Genomic DNA, 26,425 nt, shown 5'->3' on the forward strand with positions numbered 1-26,425 from the left:
TTCTTTCTCAGGATTGCTTTGGCTATTCAGGGTCTTTCGTGTTTCCATACAAATTTTTAAATTTTGTTCATTAATGTATATATTTCGGAGTTCCCATTATGGCACAGTGGAAATTATCTGACTAGGAACCATGAGATTGTAGGTTCGATTCCTGGCCTTGCTCAGTGGGTTGAGGATCCAGCATTGCCATGAGCCTTGGTGTAGATCAAAGACGCAGCTCAGATCTGGCATTGCTGTGGCTGTGGTGCAGGCCAGCAGCTGCAGCTTTGATTAGACCCCTAGCCTGGGAACCTCCATATGCCATGGGTGTGGCCCTAATAAGACAAAAGACAAAAAAAAAAAAAAAAGGTATATTTCAAGGCTATTGTTGAAAAGACCACAATGAACCAAATCGTATAAGTTCTCACTGAATTGAAACAGTGTGGTGGTTTTCAATGGTCCAGGGAAAATATCTACAATATCAACAAGGCTGCAAGATTATATATCTCAGAAATCAAGGGCATAACTTCCATAGGAAGCACTTTCTACAAAACATAGACAAAAACCTTTAAATAATTGGCTTACCAGATCAAGAAAAGTACTGGACCCAGAATCTCCATAGTTAATTTCAGATGTGGCAACCAAGTTGCAGAGAGTCATATTAAAACTCCATTTACAGAGTTCCTACTGCGGCACAGTGGGTTAATGATCTGGCTTGTCCTCTGGAAGTGCCGGTTTGATCTCCGGCCCGGCACAGTAGGTTAAGGATCTGGCGTTGCAGCTGAGGCTCAGATTCAGTCCCTGGCCCAGAAACTTCCATATGCCATGGGTGCAGCTGAAAAAGAAAAAATAAGAACTAAAACTCCACTTACAAATTTAGCAATGTGAAGTGCAAGTTCTCCAAAAGAAAGGATAATGTTAGCCAGGCATGCTCTTCAGAATCCATTAGACTGGAATCCAGGAACATGGTTAGCAGTGCCCATAACCTGTCATCAAGAGTTCTTGATTATTCAAATACAGTGAATGCCAAGGATTGTAACATATTCAGGGAATATAGGTCAAGTTGCTTTTGATAAATACTTAAAAATAGTGGTTACTTATTCTAAAGGCTTCCTATCAGGCATTTTTCTAACAAATATTATTTCCAACCCTCACAATAACTTCGCAACATAAGTGCCATTATCCCCATTCTATAAATAGAACAAGTAAGGGTCAATGCTGTTGAGTTAACTTCTAAAGGCCTAACACACAGCAACTGGCAGAACCAGGAGAACTCAGGTGTGCTCCCCACCAAGCTATGCTCAGTTCCCTAATACTGAACTGCTTCCCCAGTGTTTGCATGGTGCCTTTCTGTATAGTAATTGCCTCCTTAGCTTAGGCCAAGAGTTCTCTGATGAAGGTATTTCCATCCTTGTTTCAAAGTTAGGGAAACTGAGGTTCAAGAAAATAACAGCTAAATATCACGCATGGAGGAAGTGGCAATCCTCTTCCAATGGTACCCCAGCGCACCTGAGCTAGAATTAGCCAAGAACCCCAATCACCAACCATAAGAGTAAGCTTCAGCTTGAACTGAGTGGTGGTAGATCCTTAATCAGACACATTCCATTTAACTTTTTTCAAAGTCTGTTGCCATGGTTGTTAAGACCAGCATGCATTCCTTGAGATTACAACAATCTCACAGCTGACAATGCTGGAAATTGCGTTATGAGGTGTCATTACAAGAGAAGTGAAATGAAAGAAAAAAAAAGAGAGTGAGAGAGGGAGAAAAAGAAAATTTGGTTTATAGCAATAAGCTTTAATTCCCAAGACCACTGTTCACTGGAATTGTATTTAAATATTTTTTACCAACCTTTGCTATTATTAGTAGCAGCAGCAGCAGTAAAGAAGTATATGGTCTTTATAGAAAGAAATATTAAATATAAAAAGGAGAAAGATGGAGAAATTTTATAATTCTAGCCTCCCAAGTCAGCTACAACTATCAGTTCAGGGTTTGTGGGGGTTTTTTGCTTTTTAATACATATATGCATTATATGCAGTTTAATATATTTTTATAAACGTGTCATTATACTAGATACATTAACTTTACATCTTCTATCAAACATCATAACATGGGCATAATCAATACCAGGTTAAGGGCTGCTTGACTATAACATGGTTATCAAGATTTGCATAATATTTTCCTCCATAGAACAGAACTTTTAGTTTTTCCCAATTGATCTCTATTAGAAAGAACATTGAAATGGGCACCTTTATGCATAAAGTTTTTATTTTTCAATTTTTAGGCTTATTTCATTTGAAAGATACTCAGAAATGGAACTTATGATCAGAATTAAGACTCCTGGGAAATATCGTCAAAGTATTTTCTAAATGTATGGATTTCCCATTTGTAATATCATTACTATCATTTCAATATCCCAATTTCAATTTCTCAAAGTATTCTCCCTGAAGCTTATGAGCCTGTGTCATTCATTCTGAATTTTATTCATTGCACCAGTTAATTCTCATGTTCAAAATCATCTCTGGCTCCAAACAAAAAAACAAAAAACTGAAGACTTTTCAACAGATAATCAATATCCTCAAACCAGCCTTGCCCTTCATTATTGCCCAGTTGCTGGGCACTTTGAAGAATGCAGCTGCCACCAGAGACTCTTAAGCAATACCCATATACAGTCCCTTTGGACAATGTGGTTCTGGATGTTCTTGCCGGTGGTGGGAACTTCGCAAAGCCTAGCCTCATCCAAGCTGGTCAACAGCTGATCTTCTATGAAGTCTCCAACATTTGGGAAAGGTCATTTCAGGTTCCAACCTTCCCTTTGGAAATTCTTTTCCCATAAAATTTTCCAGTGTCAGGATCCCTTTGAAGAAATATACCTTAAAAGAGATGAAGTTAGAGCTTCACAGAGTCTTCAAAAAGGAGGGCTGATGCAGATGTATGCAAGGAGATAGGGAAATTTATTCACCAGAATCCTGCTCTGGGCTAGGGAAACGGAGGACTATTCACAGAAAAGAAAAAGATGAGCATCGTCTTGACTAGGAAAAGGAAGATGGAGGGCCAAGGAACACAGGGTGAGGAATAAAGGTTGAGAACCAGAGATTGAATTGGAAATGAAAAGGGAATTTTTTTCATAGCTTTCAACAGATGGATGAATGAAGAAAATTTTAATATATTTTGCTGAATTCTATAAAGTGTAAACCCATAGTTTTTCAAGAAAAGATAGTAAAAATCCACATTATTTTTCATTTTCCAGTCTTTTTTGGTTTTGTTTTTTTTTGGGGGGGGGAGTGTTTGTTTGTTTGTTTCTGTTTTTTGGCTGCACCTGTGACATGTGGAAGTTCCTGGGCCAGAGATTGAACCCATGTATTAGCAGCAACCCAAGATGCTGCAGTGACAACACCAGATCCTTAACCTGCGGTGCCACAAAGGAAATCCCATTTTCCAGTATTTGGAGTTAAATCTGTAGTGTTTTGGAGTGGGGTGATGGCAGTGAGTTATACCCATTGGGCTATTTTATATGTCACCTGGCAGGAGCAAGTCTCCAGGTGACTCATCTTATATTAAAATTATACAACCATTTCTCAAGGAAACCACTCGGATTGAGCTGGGCCTTCACCAAAGTTCATATGCTTTATATGCTGATATGTTCCTGTCAGCGTTCACATCTCTAATGCTATCGCCAAACCCCAGATGAAGAATTTCATTTGTGAAAGCTATAATCTCTTTTGCTCTCCTAATATTGACTCAAGTCCTGACCACAGCTCCAGCTATCACCCCCATTTTCACTCTTCTTCCTAGTATAGGCTTTGCTATCCCCCCCTACCCTACACACATGTCCACTGTCTCCCCTACTTGGTTGCTAGTGTTTGGCTCCATAGTTTTAGTTGGCCTAGGCAGCTAGCAACAGTCTACATGGCAGAGATACAATACCAATTCCATCAACAAGGGATGAGAAACTCATGAAGAGACTTAGGTTGCCATACACACATCATTTTGACAAATTATAAATCAGAGGGACAAATACCACATGATATCACATATCTGGCACAAATGAACCTCTCTACAGAAAAGAAACTCATGGACATGGAGAACAGATCTATGGTTGCCAAGCGGGAGGGAAAGGGAGGGGGATGGACCAGGAGTTTGGGGTTAGTAGATGCAAACTATTGCATTTGGGGTGGATAAGCAATGAGATCTTGCTGTGTAGCACTGGGAACGATATCTAGTCACTTGTGATGGAACATGATGGAGGCTAACATGAGAAAAAGAATGTATATATATTCTTTTGGGGTGACTTTGCTGTATGGCAGAAATTGACACAATGTTGTGAATCAACTATAATAGAAAAAATTAAAATCTTAAATAAAAAATAGTAAATCAGCTATAATAAAAAAATTAAAATCTTAATAAATAAATCAGAAGGAGAAATCTAGAACTCATGTTGGAATGTCAACATCTTAAGTTGTTCTGTTAATACTCTATCCACCACTCGATAGGAGTAGAGTGCAATTATATCTTGTTTGAAGGTTAGTTTGCATTCTTAGCTTTAGGTAAAAATTCCACATAGAATGAAAAATCAAATACCACTCTGAAAAATTCCTCAAATTATCCATAAAGTTTTATATCATGTAACTCTTCAACAATTATAAAAACCAAAAATACCAGTTCTTCTAGAATTGGAATGGATGACCAATATTTCAGTTGAGCACCATGTGTTTAGAGGCCAGATTATATTACAAAATATAAACTGTCTTAAACTCTTGACCTAGAATCAGCATGGCAAGATGCTCCCACTGGAAGAGGCACATGGCAATGGGGAGAGACGTAGGAATACCAGTATCAGAGCTTCCAATTCGCAGTCACTCTGAGGTATAATCTCACCAAGTGAAGATATAAGCAGAATATCTATGCATCAGTATAGTTATGTCATATCTACTCCTAGACTAAATCAAGGGTTTTAAGCCTTCTGGGAATATTGGAATATTGATTCATTCCTTCATTCACTCATTCATTCCAGAAACACATCATATGCCTACTCGGTACCAAATATCATATTCATATTGGATACTACAACAGTTAATCTAGGAATAAGATATTTTCTTCTTTTTTTTTTTTTTTGCTATTTCTTGGGCCGCCCCTGTGGCATGTGGAGGTTTCCCAGGCTAGCGGTCGAATCCGAGCCATAGCCACCGGCCTACGCCAGAGCCACAGCAACGCAGGATCCGAGCCACGTCTGCAACCTACACAACAGCTCACGGCAACACCAGATCCTTAACCCACTGAGCAAGGGCAGGGACCGAACCCGCAACCTCATGGTTCCTAGTCGGATTCGTTAACCACTGCGCCACGACAGGAACTCCTCAAGATATTTTCTTGATTCTCTAACTCATCATCTGGTGAGAGAAGCAGACATTTGAGCCAATATTGATCACTGACCCATTGATCAATTGTTATCAGAACTTATCATTTATCAATTCTGATAAAAAGTATAAATTTGTGGGAGTACAATGGGAGGCTTTGAACTTTCCTGGAACGGGTTGTGGTCATCATAGAAGCTTCAGAGAAGAAAGAGGCTTGTTGATGATAAGCTTACAATTCTCAGTGCAAAAGAGGGGCTGTAGCTCCTATTCTAAAGGTGAAGACTACATAATGGATGCCATGTTTTCTCCAAAAACAAACCTCACAATCTTTCTCGTGCTGTTTGTTCATCCTTTCATCCATTCAATCACTTAGTTTTTCAAGGGCTATGCTGAGATTAGAGTATGGGCTCTGAAGCCCATCAGCCCAGATATTCTGCATAAATTTGGCAATTATCCAAGCTCTCTAAAACTCATTACCTCCTCTTTAAAATATGAATAGAACTCCTGTCTTGGGAATTTTTTTAAATTAATTGAGATGATACATGCAAAGTCCTTAACATAACGCCTAAATCAGAATAAATGGCCTAAATCAGAATACGCCTGTTATCAGTGACTGCACTGTTCCTTGTATTTGGGGGGTTTTTTTGTTTCGTTTTGTTTTGTTTGTCTTTTTGCCTTTTCTAGGGCCACTCCCACGGCATATGGAAGTTCTCAGGCTAGGGGATCAATCGGACTTGTAGCCGCCAGCCTACGCCACAGCCACAGCCATGCCAGATCCAAGCCGCATCTGTGACCTACACCACAGCTCACAGCAACGCTGGATCCTTAACCCACTGAGCGAGGCCAGGGATTGAACCCACAACTTCATGGTTCCTAGTCAGATTCGTTAACTGCTGAGCCACGATGGGAACTCCGTGACTGCACTGTTTTTAAAGACAACCAGGGCCTCTCTGGGAAAAAGTAGAAGGGGTTCTAAGCCAAGGTAAAAGCTTATGTAACAAACACAATGAAGGAAGCCTAAGTGTATTAAGGGAAAGAGAAAGTTCAGTTTGGTGATTGTTGTAGCATGTGTGATTGAGGGGAGTGGCAAGTGATGAGATTGGAAAGATAAGTTGAGTCCAGATTGTGAAAGACCTTGTAAACCATATGAACAAGCTTGAACTTTATCCTGCTGCCAAGGAGGAGACAATGGAGATCTTTAAGCAAGGAAGCAAACTTATGGCAATTTTTTTTAGGATGAAAACTCTGGCAGCAGAGCATATGAGATTGGAGAGAGGAGAGATGAGGCAGGGCTATCATTGGGAAGTGTTTGCAATAATCCTGGCAAGAAAAATCCAGGGTAGTGGGAATGAGTGGTAAATGAAGTAGCATTAAATTTGAGGGACATTTCTAAGGGAGCATTAACATAACATAATAATTGATCCAACGTAGAGAATAAGAGAAAAGAGCTTAGAATGCCTCTAGCTAGAATTAAGAAAAACAAGAAAACAGAGGCACAGTGATTGTGTTGGTCAGAGAAGTAATATGTGTATTCAAGACATGCTAGTGGAACTGTTGAAACAGGCAGTTGACAATTGGGTCTGGAGTTCATTGCAAAGCCCTGAGCTAAAGATATAAATTTGGGAGTCATCAGAGAATAGTAAGCAGTGAAAGCTCTGGGAATGATTCCAGGAAGAGGAGATCAACATGCTATCTTTTTAGTCTATTGTGTTACTTTCCCTGGCATTCACTCTCCTGAAATGAAGTGAGAATAATCTATGTCACATGGTCTCCAAAACCAAGGTCTTCAAGTCATCCTAGAACCATTCAACTTTCACCACATTTTTAGTCCACAAAAATGCAACCATGGTGAGGTCCCCTCACTTTCTAAAGCAGAAGAAGTGTTCAATGGCATTGAGTTAATCAAAAGAAACATGCACCTTGGACTTTTGAGGCTTTGTTCCCTCTTGATGATGGTGAGAAACCGGGGCTTCTTACTACAAATAACTCACCTACTTTGCTCAGCCACAAAGTTGTGGGGAAACAAATGACCTATTATTTTTTTTAACAAGGCAAAAATAAACTCATCTTCGGACATTAGGTGCATACTCATTGACCAAAGAGCCCATCTTTTTATTACAGAGGTCAAAATTCAAAGGCCCACTAACCCCTCCTAAGTTTGTCTTCCTCTTGGGATTTTGAGGGGAGGCTCTTCTCTACAGCTACGTCAAAATGGTTTATTGTGTCCCACATCCATATGACTTTGCATGACTCTTCTGGGAAAAGAAAATCTGATTGTAGAAGATGTCCCTAAGAGGCCTGCAATGATCCTAGTTCCACCTTAGCCATCAGCCCTAAGGCCAGTTATTTGAAGCACATGAATGACCAAACACTCAGATTTTTTAATAGTTCACCATTAGCTTTGGCTGAGTTTAAAGAATTCACAGGCAGGCACCCTCAAGCGAAATGTTGGGCAAAAAATAGGGTGCAGACTACCAAGGATGCCCGCAAGCTGACTGATGGACAAAATTAACCAGAATGGTTTGGTGGTTTCCTTATTGCTCAACAGACCATATATTGTTAAGAAGAGGAGCCAGTTATACCAAGACACCAATGAAAGAACATAGAATTAAAGTTTAGAAACCTTGGGTTCACATCTCAGCTCCTATCCTGAACAAATCAATTTAAATTTTGTAGGAGGTGTCTCTACTGGTAAAACACTGGAAATTGTTCTACCTTCAGAGTTTTTTTAAGCATTGACAGGATAATAAATATGAAAACACCCAACATGGTGTCAAGTAAATAAAGACTTACCCCAAATATCAAGACTGGATCTGGCTAAGAGTCTGGGATCTACATAAGATTACGGCCTGCTTACACCCAGTGCTGAGTCTTTGCTCCAAGGACTTAGTGGGACGGAACTATTGAAGTCACAGATCTTGGGTAACATTAGATGGACGGTATAGATGAAGCATCTTCATATTAACCGTCAGCATATACATTCTCATTCGGGTGACTGGAAATTCAAGACTTTTAAGTAATTTGTCCTCCTTCTCTTCAGTAATGGTGTAACCAACTGATTACAGATGGTTTTGTGTGAGAGATACATTTTCTTTTTTTTTTTTTTTTGTCTTTTTGCTATTTCTTGGGCTGCTCCCACGGCATATGGAGGTTCCCAGGCTAGGGGTCCAATCAGAGCTGTAGCCACCGGCCCAGGCCAGAGCCACAGCAACATGGGATCCGAGCCGCGTCTGCAATCTACACCACAGCTCACGGCAACACCAGATCCTTAACCCACTGAGCAAGGGCAGGGACCGAACCTGCAACCTCATGGTTCCTAGTCGGATTCGTTAACCACTGCGCCACGACGGGAACTCCAAGAGAGATACATTTTCTTGCAGAGTACCTCTCACACAAAACCATCTGTAATCAGTTGGTTACACCATTACTGAAGAAGAAAAAAAAATTTTTTTTTCTATACTTGCAGAACTTGAGACAGAAAAGATAGAACATACCCCAGATTCAGTAAAGTTTTGTGTAGACAACTACCTGCCCCAAGACTCCACCGTTGTCTTAATATTTATTATAATGTAGTACACATGACCAATATCTTGCATAAGTTGGAAACCTATTTGTATTCCCTAGGGAATTAGACAAACTACAGTTCCCTCACCAGTATGAAATTTTGTTGAAGGAAAATTCCAAAGTTCCACTGAACACAAAGAAATGAAGAGAGCAAACTTGGCAAATAAGCCAGCTTATAAAAGGTCAAAGGACATTTAAGGGAGGTTGCCAAGATAAACAGTACAGGTTCAAAGGAAAAAAAAAAACAAAAACCCTTATAATGAATTAATATTTTAGAGCTCGATCTCATAGTCTGGTAGATGTCACTCTCCTTATGCATTACAATGAAATCAGCACATATTTAGCAGATTCTCACCAATGGGAAGTTGACTTCTGGGGCCCACTTGCCATTCACCCCACAGCTTGCTACTGATACAAAGAAAGATTAATGTACCTGTTCACACAGAGCCAGTGGAGGAGGTATGAGGTTGCATCTTATTCATGACCAAATTCTCTCCAGCCAACCATGCGACTTTCTGGAACCATCTGTGAGAAGATGTGGACTTTGTCATCCTGGGCCATTTATCCAGGCATGATGTTTAATTAGTGCACACAAAGTTGATGTGAAAGGCTTGGCAGCTCATCCCCTCACCCCTGTTGGGTTCATTGCCTCATTAGAAAAGCCCTGGATGGCTGACCAGTCAGACAAAACTAACAAGCACATTTTCTGAACCATCCACAATGGCAGTAAGTAACATTTTCATAAAGATGTAAGGTTTACCAAATGCTTTTATGTAGGCAATGCTCTCTGTTGCAGTACAGTTGACACAGCAGCAGAGCTTGGGTGTGGAGTCTCAAGTCTAAATTCCATCTCTGCCATCAGGTGACATTTGGAAAAGTACTGTGTCCCCTTCATGTCTTAGTTTTCTTCTCTGTGAAATGCCTGCATGGGAGGGAATTGTTGGAATTAAGTGAGCTAGTACATGTGAAAACAAACATGCCTTTGCAGGTGTTCAGTAATGATTGTTATAACCCAATCTACTGCTTCCCAGCTTCTACATCCATTTAACTTAAATGGTCTGCTGTCCATTTGAAGAGATGGACTCCAGGAAGACCTCCACGTAGATTTGACAGCTGATGACTACAGAGGTGAACTCAAACATCTAGCATAGAAGATTCAGGTAGGAAAAGTAGAGTGCAAGAAAGTGTCAGGTAGTTTACATGTCTTCAGATAAGATCTCCTTGGCAATCCAGACCTCCTAAAAGACTCTTGTTGGATGCTAAACCAACATGGTTAGGCTCCTTCCAAGCGACCAGAGGAAACACTTCAGAGAAAACATGGAAGACGGTTCATGTCTGACTCCAGAATGGAGATCTTGCCTCGTGCATCTTTTCCTCCCCCATGTTCTGTTTCAAAACTCCACCATTGAGTCCAGAGCTCCCTCAGGAAAAAGGTGGGGGCAGGGGCTGGAACTCCTACAGGAACTGTATTTGAAGGAAAGCAGTGATTATCACTCCTATCTTTCACAGTCAAATAAATATTTACTAAGTAAGGACACACAGCATACATTAAAATTAATGCTTCGCACAGCCTTGGAAACGTCTGTCATGTCTGTCAACGTTTCCATAGCTCCGTGGCTCTGAATGGCTCTGCTGCCTCTCCGTGAGAACTGCCATTTTCCTGACGATGCTCAAAGGAGAGTGGGGCTGATGACACACTCAAGCCGGAGGATGGGCAGTGAGGCAGGGGAAAGCTCGAGGGAGAAGGCGGGCTTATAAAGTTTATGTTCAGTGAGGTTTCTGGCTGTGCTATCATATTTTACGAGAGTAATTTAATGGTGATTTCAAATAAAGAAAAAGAACTCTACCTAATAGGGACATCCGTGTTTACAGAGTATTAACAAAAGAACGCTGGAGAAAACTGGAAACCATCTTTCCTTGGTTAAATAGCCAATGTGGAGCTTTGCCTTCTTTATGTCAAGCTGTCATCAGCCCAAGGGTTTAAGAAGAGACAGCTTGCACTTAAAAGATATTGATGCATATGTGTCTTTAAGTGTCATTCACCCAATGCCTGTGCAATGCGGGAGATATTTGGACCTAGGAAATTTTATTTCAGTGTTTTCCCCTCCACTATGAATAATGTCAACTCTTGCCACTAATCTGGCTACTGGAGTGATGGCTTCCAATTTCATTAATGGTCTATTTATGATCCCTTGAAAATGCCACTGATCTGGAGTTCCCGTCGTGGCGCAGTGGTTAACGAATCCGACTAGGAACCATGAGGTGGCGGGTTCGGTCCCTGCTCTTGCTCAGTGGGTTAACGATCCGATCCGGCGTTGCCGTGAGCTGTGGTGTAGGTTGCAGACGCGGCTCGGATCCTGCGTTGCTGTGGCCCTGGCGTAGGCCGGTGGCTACAGCTCCAATTCAACCCCTAGCCTGGGAACCTCCACATGCCGCGGGAGCGGCCCAAGAAATAGCAATAGCAACAACAACAACAACAAAAGACAAAAAAAAAAAAAAAAAGAAAAGAAAATGCCACTGATCTACTTGTCTTGGAAATAGACACACCATCAGTAAGAAAGCCACAGTTTTCAGCCATTGTTCTTTCCATTGGCACCTAGGGTCCTACTGCAGAGACTCACCAGAAGATGGAAGGAAATCTGACCAGCGCTTTGGAGACAGGGAGAGAAAGAGATCTGGAGAGCTGTAGAAAAGGAGACATGAAGAAGTGAAATGGGAAATAGCAAAGAGAGAGGTATGTGTTACACAGTTGACTACATTTCCCCTAGTATTCAGAAATGAATTAGTGACATTCCTGAGTATACTGGAATGCCTTGCTTCATTCCAGCTGTGTTTTCTCTGTGACTCATACATTAGGGTCTCATCTCTTCAGCTCCAATACATGAGTGATCTGATTTAACATCAATGCTGGCTTCCTGGTTTTTTGGGTTTTTTTTTTTTTTTTCCTTCTTGCTTGAGAAACATACACTTTTGTGTGAGGAAGAAAGCCAGTCCTCTCTAGCAATCAGTTTCTCCATGGATATGTTTCCCCGTAAAACACACTGTACACCATAAAACTGGTAGTGGGAATTACTCCAGGAGATCTTTCTCTAATATTTCTTAAAGTTACCTGAACATTTGAAAGAGTTTTATTATTTAAGTGTAAATTACAAAGAAACTTGCAAGGATAATCCCACCATTCAGAATCAACAGACGTCTTATTTTGGGTTTCCCCAAAGCAAAACTTGAGATGAGGATTCTCACAGGGCAGACTTAGTGAAGAAGTATTCTCAGGAGAAACTGGTAAGGGCAGGGAACTCAGGGCAGGACAGGGAAAGAAGCCAAGCATGGTGTGAGCTCAGATTCAGTTCCTGCCTCAATCTGAATCTGCTCCAGAGGATAAATAATGCTGCAGAATTTTTTCCACTTTGAGGCAAAGGAACTGGAATGTCATACTCTTGATCCAACAAACCAGTAGCTCCAGGATGCCACTTGAGGAATGTAAACTACCAAGTAGTTTTGGCTCCTGGAAGGTCTGGGCACAGAGTGTCCAGTGGCCCAAGGATAGTCCTCTCAAGAAGATTGATGGGATGAACGGTTGGGAGCAAAACCTACAAGAGCTAGGGGATGGTATCCGAAGGCATCTGTGTAGAGCACCAACTGCATCCACCATGACTTGTGACCATGGGGTCATTTATTCTCAAAGCAATCATTTAGTACCCACTATGTACCAGGTAATGGGCTAAGTGCTAGACTTATAACAAACCAACAAGAAACGATTTCCTGAAAAAGTGCAACAACTAGGGGAAGGGACAGGGGAGGAGGTCACACAGTATAATATGTTTGGTGATTTCAAGGATAAAAGTGCTACTCAGAAAACTAAATATAGAATTACTGTATGATCCAGCAATCCCACTCCTGAGCATATATCTGGACAAAACTTTCATTCAAAAAGATACATGCACATGTGCTATGTTCATCACAGCACTATTCACAATAGCCAAGACATGGAAACAACCTAAGTGTCCATCAACAGATGAATGGATTAAGAAGATGTGATATAAAAAAGCCATTAAAAAAGAACAAAATAATGCCATTTGCAGCCACATGGATGCAACTAGAGTTTCTCATACTAAGTAAAGTAAGTCAGAAAGAGAAAAACAAATACAATATGATATCACTTATGTATGGAATCTAAAACATGGCACAGGAGTTCCCATCTTGGCTCAGCGGTTAATGAATCTGACTAGCATCCATGAGAACACAGGTTCAATCCCTGGCCTCGCTCAGTGGGTTAAAGATCTGGCATTGCCGTGAGGTCAACAGACGTGTAGGTCGCAGACGCAGCTCAGATCCCACATTGCCGTGGCATAGGCCAGCAGCTACAGCCCCAATTTGACCTCTGTTGGGAACCTATTGGGAACCTGCATATGCCACAGGTACAGCCCTTAAAAAAGCAAAAAATAAAATAAAATAATAAAATAAAATATGGCACAGATGAAACTATCTACAGAACAGAAACAGACTGAGACATGGAGAGCAGACTTATGGTTTCCAAGGTGGTGGGGAAGGGTGGGGAATGAACTAGGAGTTTGGGGTTAATAAATACAAATTGTTACACTTAGAATAGATAAGCAATGATGTCCTGCTGTATAGCACAGGGAACTACGTATGACTGGATCACTTTGGTACAGTAGAAATTGTAAATCAACTATAATAAAATTTTATTTAAAAAAAGGATAAAAGTGCTATGAAATCATAATGAATAAGTGCATAACAGAAGAGGATGTCATGCAAAACTTCAGAGAGGACATAATTTTTTTTTTTTTTTTTGGTCTTTTGAGGGCTGTGCCGTTGGCATATGGAAATTCCCAGGCTAAAGGGTGGAATCTGAGCTGCAGCTGCCAACCTATACCATAGCCACAGAAACACCAGATTCAAGCTGTGTTTTCAAGCTACACCACAGCTCACAGCAACGCCGGATCCTTAACCCACTGAGCAAGGTCAGGGATCGAACCCACAATCTCATGGTTCCTAGTGGGATTCGTTTCTGCTGCGCCCTGACGCGAAATCCAAGGATGTAATTTTAAACATCAGATACCTTTGAGTAAGTAGAAGAACTCGAAGTCATTGTGAAAGATTGATTACACCCCCCATTATTGTTGGGGTTTTTTTTCTGAGACATTCATCAAATATTTACCCAGAAAACATTTACTGAGAACTTGCTATGTTCCAGGAACAACCATAGGCACTGGGGAAACAAAGAGAACAGCCCCAACCCCTAGAGGAGCTCATGTCCTGAGTTCATCATTTCCTATTGTGGAAATTTAGATTACCCATCTGAAAAATAAGGTCTATAAACCCTTGATACCTGTCTCTTCCCCAAAATGATACAAGAAAAATATGAGCCCAATGGAAGGACTTCAAATAAGTAAGATCTCAGAAACCCCCAGAAGAGAAACCAAGAAGAAATTTTCCTTTCTCTCCTCTTTGCAGATGTGGGCACAGTTTGCCACAGACTTAATCTCATCTCTTAGAATGAGTGACCATTATCCTCAGTGAAATCTCTAAAATGTCTTAATATATGGCCAACAAATAAACATAAAATGTAAATGAATTTTAAGCTCCCTGGGAAGTCACTACCACAGGCAGTCAAGCAAAACCACATATAAGAAAGTGTCAGAATGAAGGATGGTGACACTCAGGGCCCAGATGTGAACGTAACTATCAACAGAAAATGAAGAAGGAAAGCAAATAATGCAGAAGCAAATAAAGTCCTAAGTGAGTCTTGGCTAATGTCCTCTGCCCCGGTCCACCAGCTGTGATGCCCTCTCTTGGCCAACCCACATCTTGCCCAACCTTCCTCAGACAGGCAGGTTCTACTTCTTCAATGAAATAATCTAAACGTTTCTCTGAATTCTAATCATTCTTGTGTCTACACCATTCATCGAGCTCTTTGCTAATCAGGTCTTATTTATTAATGGACTCGTATCCCCAGCCAGTACGTAAACTCCTTGAAGGCAAACAATTCTTACTCTTCTATTCAATCTCTCCAAGCTGAGTGCAAGGCAAATCAAAGTCAAAACTCACGCTTGTTCATGGAGGACTAGGCAATGGGTCCACAGATTCCAAGGGTGCCTCAAGTTCTGAAGGACAAAGCAAAATCTGGGTGCCGGGAGTAATTACCCATTGGCGACAATGCAGACGAGTCATCAGTCTTAGCAAGGTTAGCATAGGAACAAAACAGAGATCAGGGTGAGATTGGGATCAGACTCGAGTGAAAAAGAAGACAACCCTAATCAAAGGGTTGCCAAAAAGCAAAGGCTAAAAATCAATCTGAGGAATAAGTCAAGATCAGAGATGGTAGGAGCTGAAAGGCAAGAAGTTAGAGAATAAAATTTGAAAGATCTGAGCCATGTTGTATAGATAACTCTCTGCTGAGATTGGCCTCTTTTTTTTTTTTTTTTTTTTTTTTTAGGGCCTCATTAGCAGCATACAGTAATTCCCAGGCTGGGGGTCAAATTGGACCTGCAGCTGCCAGCCTACACCACATCCACAGCAACACGGGATCCGAGCTGCATCTTCACCTATACCACAGCTCACAGCTGGATCCTTAACAAACTGAGCGAGGTCAGGGATCCAACCCATATCCTCATGGAGCCTAGTCGAGTTCATTAACCACTAAGCCACAAAGGGAACTCCTGAGATTGGCCTCCTTAAAAAAAATTTTTTTTACATACAAGAAGCTGTACATAATTAGTGTATACAACTTGATGAATTTGGAGATAAGATTGGTTTGGTGAAAATATCACCACAATCTATGTTATAACCTATCCATCACTCCCAAATTTCCTCCTATTCTCTTATTGATGATGATGTTTCTGTTTACCATTACTATGTTTGTAATTATTATGTTTATTATTATTTTGTGGTAAGAACACTTAACATAAGACCCCCCCCCCTTTTGCAAAATTTTAAGTGCACGATACAGTATTGTTAATGCAATGCTGCACAGTAGGGATCTAGGACTTACTCATCTTGTATAATCAAATGTACCCTTTGACTAACACCTCCTAGTTTCCCCCTTTTCCCAGTCCCTGGCAACCATATTTCACTCTCTGCTCCTATGACTTTGACTCCTTTTAGGGTTTTCGTGTTAAGTGGTATCGCACGGTGTTTGTCCTTCTGTGTCTGACTTTTTCACTTAGCAAAATATCCTACAAATTTCTCCACACTATTGCAAATGACAGGATTTCCCTATTCTTTAAGGCTGAAAAATACTCCACTGTGTGTATGTATATATACATAAAATCTCACATTTTCTTTATATATGCATCCATCAATAGACATTTAGGTTGCTTCCATGTCTTGGCTATTGTGAATAGTGCTACAGTGGATATGGAAGTACAGATACCTCTTCAAGATCCTGATCTCAATTCTTTCGGATATATACTCAGAAGTGGGATTGCTAGATCATATGGTAGATCTATTTTTACACTTGATCTTAGCCAAAAGGCTGAGAAGCAATGGTAGATCTATTTTTAGTTTTTGAGGAACTTTCATACTGTTTTCTATAGGAGCTGCACCAACCTACATTCCCATCAACAGTGTACATTTCTCCACATTCTCACCCTAACATTTGCTGCATTTTGTTTTTGTGAAAAAAGCCAGCCTAACATGTGCGAAGGAAGCTATTGTCCTTTTTTGATAACAAAGTGTCCACTCAGTAATCACCATTGAATTGTGTTGATGACTACCTCAAAGAATGAGGAATTACATGTTTTCAATAGCTTACATGAAATGCCATTTTTGTAAATAAAAATCTTGGACAGGGAGTTCCCGTCGTGGCGCAGTGGTTAACGAATCCGACTAGGAACCATGAGGTGGCGGGTTCGGTCCCTGCCCTTGCTCAGTGGGTTGACGATCCGGCGTTGCCGTGAGCTGTGGTGTAGGTTGCAGACGCGGCTCGGATCCCGTGTTGCTGTGGCTCTGGCGTAGGCCGGTGGCTACAGCTCCAATTCAACCCCTAGCCTGGGAACCTCCATATGCCGCGGGAGCGGCCCAATAAATAGCAAAAAGACCAAAAAAAAAAAAATTTGGACAGCAACTGTCTGACCTTCTGTTTTTAATCTGCTGAAAAGATTATAGAAACTATAAAATGGCTATGCCCAAGAAAAAGAATATGCATGCCAGGTATGTGAACAAGTTATCAAGACATTTCTTTTGTTTCAAATGAGCATATTTGACTTTTTGATAGGCGTAAGGAGAAAAACTGGTAGAAATTAGCTGAAAGCGGAGGTGGGGGAAGCATATAAGGAAGGAGAAATATTGAATTCCTCGTATTATCTGTAGGATTTTCTGTGATGATGAATATCTTCTATACAGGTACTGTCCAATCAATAGGGTGACCACTAGCCACACATGGTTTATTAAGCACATGAATGTGGCCAATGCTACTAAAGAGAAACTGAATTTTTTTTTTCTTTTTGTCTTTTTGCCATTTCTTGGGCCGCTCCAGCGGCATATGGAGGTTCCCAGGCTAGGGGTCCAATCGGAGCTGTAGCCGCCTGGCTACGCCAGAGCCACAGCAACGCGGGATCCGAGCCGCGTCTGCAACCTACACCACAGCTCACGGCAACGCGGGATCGTCAACCCACTGAGCAAGGGCAGGGACCGAACCCGAAACCTCATGGTTCCTAGTCGGATTCGTTAACCACTGCACCACGACGGGAACTCCTGAATTTTTTTAATTTTTAAATCTTTAATTCTAATTAAACTAAAATAGGCACATGCGGCTGATTGCTCCCACATTGGACCCTGCTAACCTGGATCATCATCTTAGAAGGATGAAGAGAAAACATCAAAACCATAAGGTGGAAAGAAGAGAATAAAAAAGAAAAATAATGACAAATGTTGGGAAAGCGATGTGAATGGGTAACAGAGTTGGTCAATAGAAGGAAAGAGTGAACACGACCATCTGGGTGATCTGTTTTTATTTAGGAGAAGATGTGTTGCTAGGAGATCTATCAGCCTAAGACCAGAGTTAAAATAGCTTAGCTAGGAGAGGTTAGATTGGCAAGAGGCCTTGTCAGGAAATATCAACCAGTTTCTACAATCTGGAAGAATGTGGAGCTAAGAACTCCTTCCATGTTCAACTTTCAGGCTCCTAAATAAATCCATGTGTAATGTCTGTTTCAGTTTAGATCAGGCCAAGGACTATCCCTCCAAGTCACTTAATTTGATGCTACTTCTCAAGAAATGATAGTTCTCATTTCTTGAAGGACCGCTCCAACCAGTTCAGTATTAAACTCCAGAAAAGAACACTTTGAAAATGACACTCACCCTTGAATGAATTTCATGGATTTACCAAATGTGTACATGTTTGTAGTACTTTGTCCATCAATCCAGAAAAACGGATGACTTTGGTACTCTTTGGTGAAATGAGAAACTCTCCACAGAGACGGTAGTTCCAAACAGACGAAACAAACCAACCCACCTTGTTCCTGTTGAATTAGAGACATTTTCTGAACACTGGGACAGTCTCCCAGTGGAGTCCTCAAGGTTACTAAAAATATCAAGGGTGTGGAATTTCCTGCAGAACAAGAAGAAACATGCTTACTTTTTTCTTTAAACATAGGAAGCTGCTCCCAGATCAAGTCATTTGCATTGTTTTTTTTTTTTTTAAACCTTCCTCTTAAGTAGGCTATGCCCATCTAACTATCATGTTAGTATGTTACACACAAAAAAAGCTACCAAGTTGAAGAAAATTAACTGGTATCTTCATAGAGCTCAACTGTTTAGGAAAACTTTCTAAACCCTATCTCCTTGATCACCAGATCATTGTTATTATGCAGAAGAGACAAGTGAGGTTCGCAAGAGAGGGTGGACTGCACAAGGTTACCCAGCTGATGATTGAGAGAGACAAGGTAACCCAAGTTTCCTTCAGCTAAATTCTACAAGAAAGCACCTAATCCAAGGCCTGACTCTTGGTCCTAAGAATTGCTTCCTGCCTTCCTCAAGAATACATACACAACAGGAGTTCCCGTCGTGGCACAGTGGTTAACGAATCCGACTAGGAACCATGAGGTTGCGGGTTCGGTCCCTGCCCTTGCTCAGTGGGTTAACGATCCGGCGTTGCCGTGAGCTGTGGTGTAGGTTGCAGACGAGGCTCGGATCCCGCATTGCTGTGGCTCTGGCGTAGGCCGGGGGCTACAGCTCCGATTCAACCCCTAGCCTGGGAACCTCCATATGCCGCGGGAGCGGCCCAAGAAATAGCAACAACAACAATAACAACAACAAAAGACAAAAAAAAAAAAAAAAGGATACATACACAACAAAATCCATAGTCCTCAGACCAAAAGAGTCTCCAGATTACAATACCTAAAAATCACTGGCAGGTAAGCAAAAAGGCAATTTTGTAGTGACTGCAATTGACTCACCAGCATTCATTTATCCTGAAGTGACTGGTCTTGTGCCTATCACAATAATCCCATCCTTGCTACCAGTCATTACTTTGGGAAAAAGCTGCTAACTGATAGCAAGGATTGGTCTTCTGATAAAATTTTCCTCGCTCCTCAGTCAGAGACATTGGAATATTCAGTCTCTATTTCCCTTCAGAAAGTAGCGAACCCTGAAGATGATAATGCTGAAAGATGCAAAAACCATTATCACGTCATTGAATCTCACAACCCTAGAATCCACTGTAAACTTCTTGCAATGTGAAATAGCCAATTATCTTACTGGCAGAATGTCTCTTAGTCATAGCCAAAATTATCTCAACTGATATAGTCTATCAGCCTCATTTAGAAAAGAAAACTAAGACTTGGAGACCTTAGGCAAGCAAACCCCATAGACATTAAGTAGCAAAGTTGGGATTTATTCATCTGATCTCAAAGCTCAAGATCTTAACCACAAAACAAAGTGGACTCGTGTTCTTAAGTATCCAAAATTTTTCGGTCACTGACAATCACTTTACCAAAAATCTATTTCACATTAAAAAGAGTGACATACTCAACGATCAATTACTTGACTAATTACTTTTTAGATCTACCAGTCCTGTTTCTTATGTATTACTCTTTTTTTCCATTCAAATACAGCTGCACACCCTCAAGGAACTCAATATTGAGTACAGTTGTACCCAGTTCCTTTCGAATTTGTGATACGCTTTTAAATACTAGAAATGTGGGTTTGTGCTTGAAGGGTTTAATTTTCTCTCATCCATCAAAAAGCACAGTTGGGGTAGAACTGCAGGCTCTCATCACATAAATTTCTGATCTCTATTCGTTCCTAGCCTTCCGTTGACAATTCTTACCTTTCCCCGTAGCAAATTACACCCTGCTTTATACCACATTGCACAATTTGCTCAGCTCATCATATCTTCTGACAGAAGTCACTGCAATAAAGTTATGTACTCAGGTGTAACAAAAATACGTCTCACACTTGGACCCAATGTTCGTAGTGTATCAGGGGAAGATTCATGATGTATCTGTCAATCTTGACACTACAGTCAAAAAATCACTGATCTGTTTAAAGAGACAGGTTTGTAAACTAATTTCAACATAGTCAAAGGGAATTCTAGAAAGAGAGGTCAATGTAGAGAATGGGAACAACTCATTCTTCCTAATGGGTTACCAGGAAAGGCTTCACAGAGATGTGAAATTTTGAGCTGGACCTTGAAAGATGTGTAGAGTTATTCCTACCTGGAAAAGGCCAGTGGGGAGGAATGTGGAGGTAAAGGACACCAGGTAGAGGGAAAAAGCTGAGCAAAGTCAATGGTGACCCGATCATTCCTGTTGTAGTCATGGAAGAAAGGGTAGACCAGTGAGGCTGAGCACTACTTGTACCAGAAGAGAATGTCAATCCATGCCCAACCATAAAGAGAACCTTGTAAGGATATCTATGAACTTCAAGATAGAAATAATAATTATCTCTAGATATATAATACACCCCACACTTTAAATTTTGCATAAATTAACTAAGTTGGCATTTACAGTGACACATTATCATTTACACAATATATTTCAGAAAGGTTGGATGTCTTGCAGATTGTCACACAGCAAATACTCAGTTGAAAATTTTTTTCCTGCAGCTGCGTGCACTGGCTTGATATGGGATCTCAGTTCCCTGACCAGGGATTGAACCCAGGCCACAGAGGTGAAAGGTCTGAGTCCCAACCACAACACCACGAGGGAACTCCCAAGCTTAAACTTTAATTAAAATGCTCTCTCCATCTCCCTTTGAGCAAAACCAAGAGCATCATCCCTTGAGCATCTCCAGTAAATGAATGGTGATGGGGAAATTAACATGCATATTTACATTGATGCCAATGAGCACAGGACAATTACTGAATAAATCAAGAAACTGCAGGAGTTCCCGTAGAGGTGCAGTGGTTAACGAATCCGACTAGGAACCATGAGGTTGCGGGTTCGATCCCTGCCCTTGCTCAGTGGGTTGACGATCCGGCGTTGCCGTGAGCTGTGGTGTAGGTTGCAGACGCGGCTCGGATCCTGCGTTGCTGTGGCTCTGGTGTAGGCTGGGGGCTACAGCTCCAATTCGACCCCTAGCCTGGGAACCTCCATATGCCACGGGAGCGGCCCAAAGAAATAGCAAAAAGACAAAAAAAAAAAGAAGAAGAAAAAAAGAAACTGCAAAGATAGTACATTTTTTTTCTTTCTGTTTAAGTTCTCCAAAATTGTGCTCTCCTAATTAAAAAAAAAAAAGAAAGAAAAAAAGAAAGGAAGGAAGGAAGGACGGAAGGAAGGAAGGAAGAAAGAAAAAGAAAGAGAAAGAGAGAGAGAGAGAAAGAAAGAAAAAGAAAACATTGTGAGTATAGCTAAGGTGGAAAGAGTGAGATTTCAAAATTGGCCATTTTATATTTAAGAGTATTGCTTTCTTTCTTTCTTTCTTTCTTTCTTTCTTTATTTATTTATAGGGCTTCACATATTTATTACTGAGGCAAAGCCCTATGCAGAAACACCAACATAAAGGGGAGCCATTTCCTGATATATCCAACTGTGGCTGTGCTATTTTCAGTGTGATACAGTAAGATGCAAGTAAGTGACCATCACACAGCATCATTACATGTGCCACCTCATGTGCAGAGGCTCCTTATAGACCCAGCTTGGTTCTTCTCCAATGTCTTCTCTTCTAGTTGTACCTGATTTCCCTACCAGTTTTCGTTCGAATCCATTGGGGGATGGGACAATTCTGCTTTTGCTTCTTGGCCAGGAATCACTTCATTCTGAAAGTCTTGTGAGAAGACATGGTGAGGAACTAATTCAACCGCACATAGGATGGCGGAGAAGAGAAGAGAGCTGCTTTCTTGATTCTAAAGTAATTTATACTCTTTTATAAAATTTGAGGAAGAAAAGCATTCTTCAATCCAATCACCTGTTAATATTTTAATGTGTCTTCTTTTTTTTTTTTTTTTTATTTAGTCATGGCATGCACTAGCTTGATGTGGGATCTCTGTTCCCAGGAATTGAACTTGGGCCACAGGCATGAAAGCATCAAGTCATAACCACGAGACTACCAGGGCACTCCTCATCTTTTGTTTCTATGTGTAAATGTATGTGTATATATACTTCATGGGCCACCAATTTCTTCTCAGAGTGCTCATCCACAGAGATGAAAGAGAAGACAAGCAGATTATCTGAATTATGTAAGCCTCTTCAGGCTAAACAAGCCACAAAACAGGATTTCTAGGATTTCTCTAAATCTCAATATTGGAGTGAACAGAATGTAGCAAGGAGATGTTGACCCAATTCAACTAAAGATATCTGAATTTTGAGAGCATATTTAAGTGGTTGATCCTTCTCAAACCCAGAAATCCCAACTGAACCAGATGTCACTTTGACATGTTATTTTTTGGCCACTCCCAAAGCATATGGAATTTCCTGGGCCAGGGATTGAACCTGCACCAATAGCAGTAACTCACACAAAGATGCTACAGTGACAATGCCAGATTCTTAACCTGCTTCACCACAAGGGAACTCCTGAGGTATCTTTTCATAGGAAGTCACAGCTTTGTGGTCCAGCAAGGATAGACCTAATTCAAAAATCTAAGACCCAAAAGGCATTGCTACCACTTGGTCTCCATCACCTAATCTGAATATTATGTCTACATTACCAAAAGCATATGATCAGCATATGTTAAGATACAAATGTTGGGTGTTCCCTGGTGGCCTACCAGGTTAAGGATGAGGCATTATCACTGCTGTGGCATAGGTTCAATCTCCAGCCCAGGAATTTCAGGATGCCATGTGCATGGCCAAAAAAAAAAAAGATTCGAGTGTGAATGATGAGCTCTAGAATCACGAAGATGGTTGTCAGCACTAAGATAGTGGTCAGCAGGGAAGTCAGAGACCAGGAGGACACTCTTAGGATCTGAAAAGAGAAAAGGCTAACTTGCCTTCTCGTCCATGCTTCCTATGAAGGATAAAACCTTAGAAAAGGATCATCCAAGATGATGTGTTGAAAAGCACATAATCACCACTTGAAATAAACAAGTTAATCCTTGAATCAACTTGGCCACCTCATCTGGAAATACCATGGCCCCAACCAGGTGCCTAGATGGAAAGGACTGCTACATATTCCCCACCTCCATGCCTGTGGCAACACTAGACATCATTTCTGTGGTTAATAAAGCTTCTAGCCTTAGGATCTGGCTTCCATTCATAATGAGTTAAAACGTAAATCCTTGTACTTCACAGCTAAAATTCGCTCCCACCAGTGGTTATAAAGTCAAACTATTTTCATAGGATTTGCCTGTGTTGGGAAGGTCCTTCATCTCTTGTAGACTTCAGCTTTGACTCTCAGGTATCAGCTCTCCATGTTTTCCATCACTTAAGGAATATGCAGAAATGCACTGATCACATACAAGTGAAGCTTTGTGCAAGGTGCTAGAAAGAGTGACAAACTAAAAGAAAGTTTCCTCTTTCTGCTCTCAACAAGCTTGTAGCCTGTTAAGATAAACATGAACAGGGAGTTCCCTGGTGGCTCAGTGAGTTAAGGATCTGGGCTTGTCACTGCTGTAGCTCGGGTTTCTGCTGTGGTGTAGGAAATTCTGCATGCCACAGGCACAGCCAAAAAATAAAAATAAAATAAACATGAATAGGACAAGAGCCAGATATGTAAGTCCAGGGAATATATAAATACTACATGGTGAAGTGACCACCCTGATCTACTAAAGGAAGATATGACGCTGTGGGCTATAGGCAGAGCCATCTAGCGGAAAACATACTGAAGTCAAAACCTAAGTTCAAGTCCTGGCAGCACTACTTTCTAGTTGAGTGACCTTGGGCAACCTGGTTGAGGCTTTGAACTAGATGGCTTTGTACCTCATCCTGCCATAAAACTCTGTAACTCTGCGTGACTCATCTTGAGTTGCAATGAAGGTGAAATAAACATTGTATAAGTAGACAGGAACAAAAGGGCATTCAAGATAGGAACAATGTGAACCAGGAGAGCAGTGGATTGTGTATGGCAGGGAAGACCCTAAGGCAATGACAGTAATGTCTTCTGGATTGAGAGTTAACAAAAATAGACTATTGTCAGGCCAGGGCTCCCATTTGTTCTCCTCTCCCAACCCAGTGCCCTCCCTTAATAGCAGCAGATCCAGATATCAGAACCCAGCCATACCCAAACAACCATCCAGACAGGCAAAAGGTAGAGTTCAGAAGGCTCTGTTCTAAGTACTTCAGCTGTGTCAGGAATCATTTTGAGACTTACAACAGAAACCCATTCAAGTGAGTCAAAGTAGACAAGGATTTATTGAAATAAACCAGAGGATACCATGGGATAGGATCAAACTTTAGAACATAACAGTCAGACATCACACTATCTAGAACGTCATCAGGCACCTCATTCCACCTCATTCTCGGGGCCACACGGTTTCTTTCTCTGGTGTGCATCTACTTCACTCTCCTCTTTCCACACTCCCATGGTCATTCTTGCTCCATCCATAACAACCATAGCCTGGATTCTGTCTCTCACTCGTCGTGAGTATACCATTTCAGTGTCCAACACAATTAGGCCACAGCTTTGGGGACTCATTTCAAAACTTAAGGAGAGCATCTGACTGAACACTAGCCAGCAGATAGATTCCTAAGTTTTTGAACTCCCCTACTTATCTGAGGTCAGTAGAACTTGGAGCTCTCAATTCTGGCTCTTCCAGGGCTTAAGTGGAGAAAGTTAAGCCAGGAGGAGAATTTAGCTAGGGCAAGCAAATTATTTACTGTCTTTGCTATCAGCTATTATTATAACTTAGACAACTTCTGGGTTAAAAAAAGATGGTGTGAATTAGCCTAATTACCTATCTTCTAAACGATGTAACATAATTTTTCATAATATGCTTCGACTTCCAAATCCTCACAAACCTTTTGAGAATAATCTATTTTTAAGTCAGGGGCTGTCTCCATGCAATGTCTACCAACTAAACATGGAGTATGAAATGGAAGCACTGGAGTTCCCACAGTGGCTCAGCGGAAACAAATCTGACCAGCATCGATGAGGACATAGGTTCAATCCCTTGCCTTGCTTGGTGGGTTAATGACCCAGCATTGCCATGAGCTGTGGTGTAAGCTGAAGATGCGGCTCAGATCCCAAGTTGCTGTGGCTGTGGTATAGGCCAGCAGCTGCAGCTCCAATTCAACCCCTAGCCTGGCAACCTCCATATGCTGTGACACAGCCCTAAAAAGGCAAAAAAAAAGAAAAGAAAATTAAAGAAAAGAAAAGAAAAGGAAGCACTGGTCAGACGGTGTCTCAAAGTGATTCCACAAGGACATTCCTTCATACCACAAAATCTGACACTCTTGAGCAGAAACCTCTGCTTTTACGTGGAGAACAAAGACCAATCACTGAGAAAAGAACTCCCTCTTAGAGAATGATAGATGAGAGGCTGAAAAGGTAAGATGGCCAGCCTTCCTCCAAGACATTAGTGAGAACTTCAAAAGAAGGAAACGCACCTTTGTGTGATGTCATTCATAGGCCAGAAATCGTTATCAAGGGCATTTTTTTTATTTAATCTCATAAAATCCTAAGAGGAAAAAGCTATTAATCCTACTATCCAGACAAAGGACAAAGGAACTGATAAGGACAACCAAGTTGCAAAATTCACAAAACGTGTGATAGAAGCAATACTCCAAACAGAGTCCATCTGACTTTAAAGGACACGTTCGCTCATTTCTCTCCCTCACTCGAATTAGTGTAGTGGTTCTGGATACGGACTTGGGAAGGAGACTACTGAATTCCTACCCAGCTCCATCCATCCTTGACCAGTCTTAGGATGGGGGGCAAGTAAACCTGTAGCTCAGGTTCCTCAGACAAATGAGAGTTATTTAGAAGCTATTCCAAAAAAAAAAAAAAAACTGTTAAAAGGTTTAAGCACTTAAATGCATGAAGTGCTTAGAGAAATTCCTAATGAATCTTAAATTCCATCCCATTCCTTTTGGTGTATCCAATTGGAATCCTGGGCTTGAGAAGTACCAGCAACTTAGACATGCTCTCAAGGTCCAGCTATCTTCAGTTGAACTGAATCAAGGTCTCTCTG

The 26,425-nt window shown here is 41.1% G+C and overlaps 1 pseudogene; it reads right to left on the bottom strand.

Moving 5' to 3' along the window:
- Window positions 1–21,984: 21,984 nt before the first annotated feature.
- On the bottom strand, window positions 21,985–22,140 carry LOC125121332 (60S ribosomal protein L39-like; annotated as a pseudogene).
- Between the last annotated feature and the right edge of the window lie 4,285 nt (window positions 22,141–26,425).

This window comes from Phacochoerus africanus, chromosome 2 (genome assembly GCF_016906955.1).
Source record: "Phacochoerus africanus isolate WHEZ1 chromosome 2, ROS_Pafr_v1, whole genome shotgun sequence".
Classification (NCBI taxonomy): Eukaryota; Metazoa; Chordata; class Mammalia; order Artiodactyla; family Suidae; genus Phacochoerus; species Phacochoerus africanus.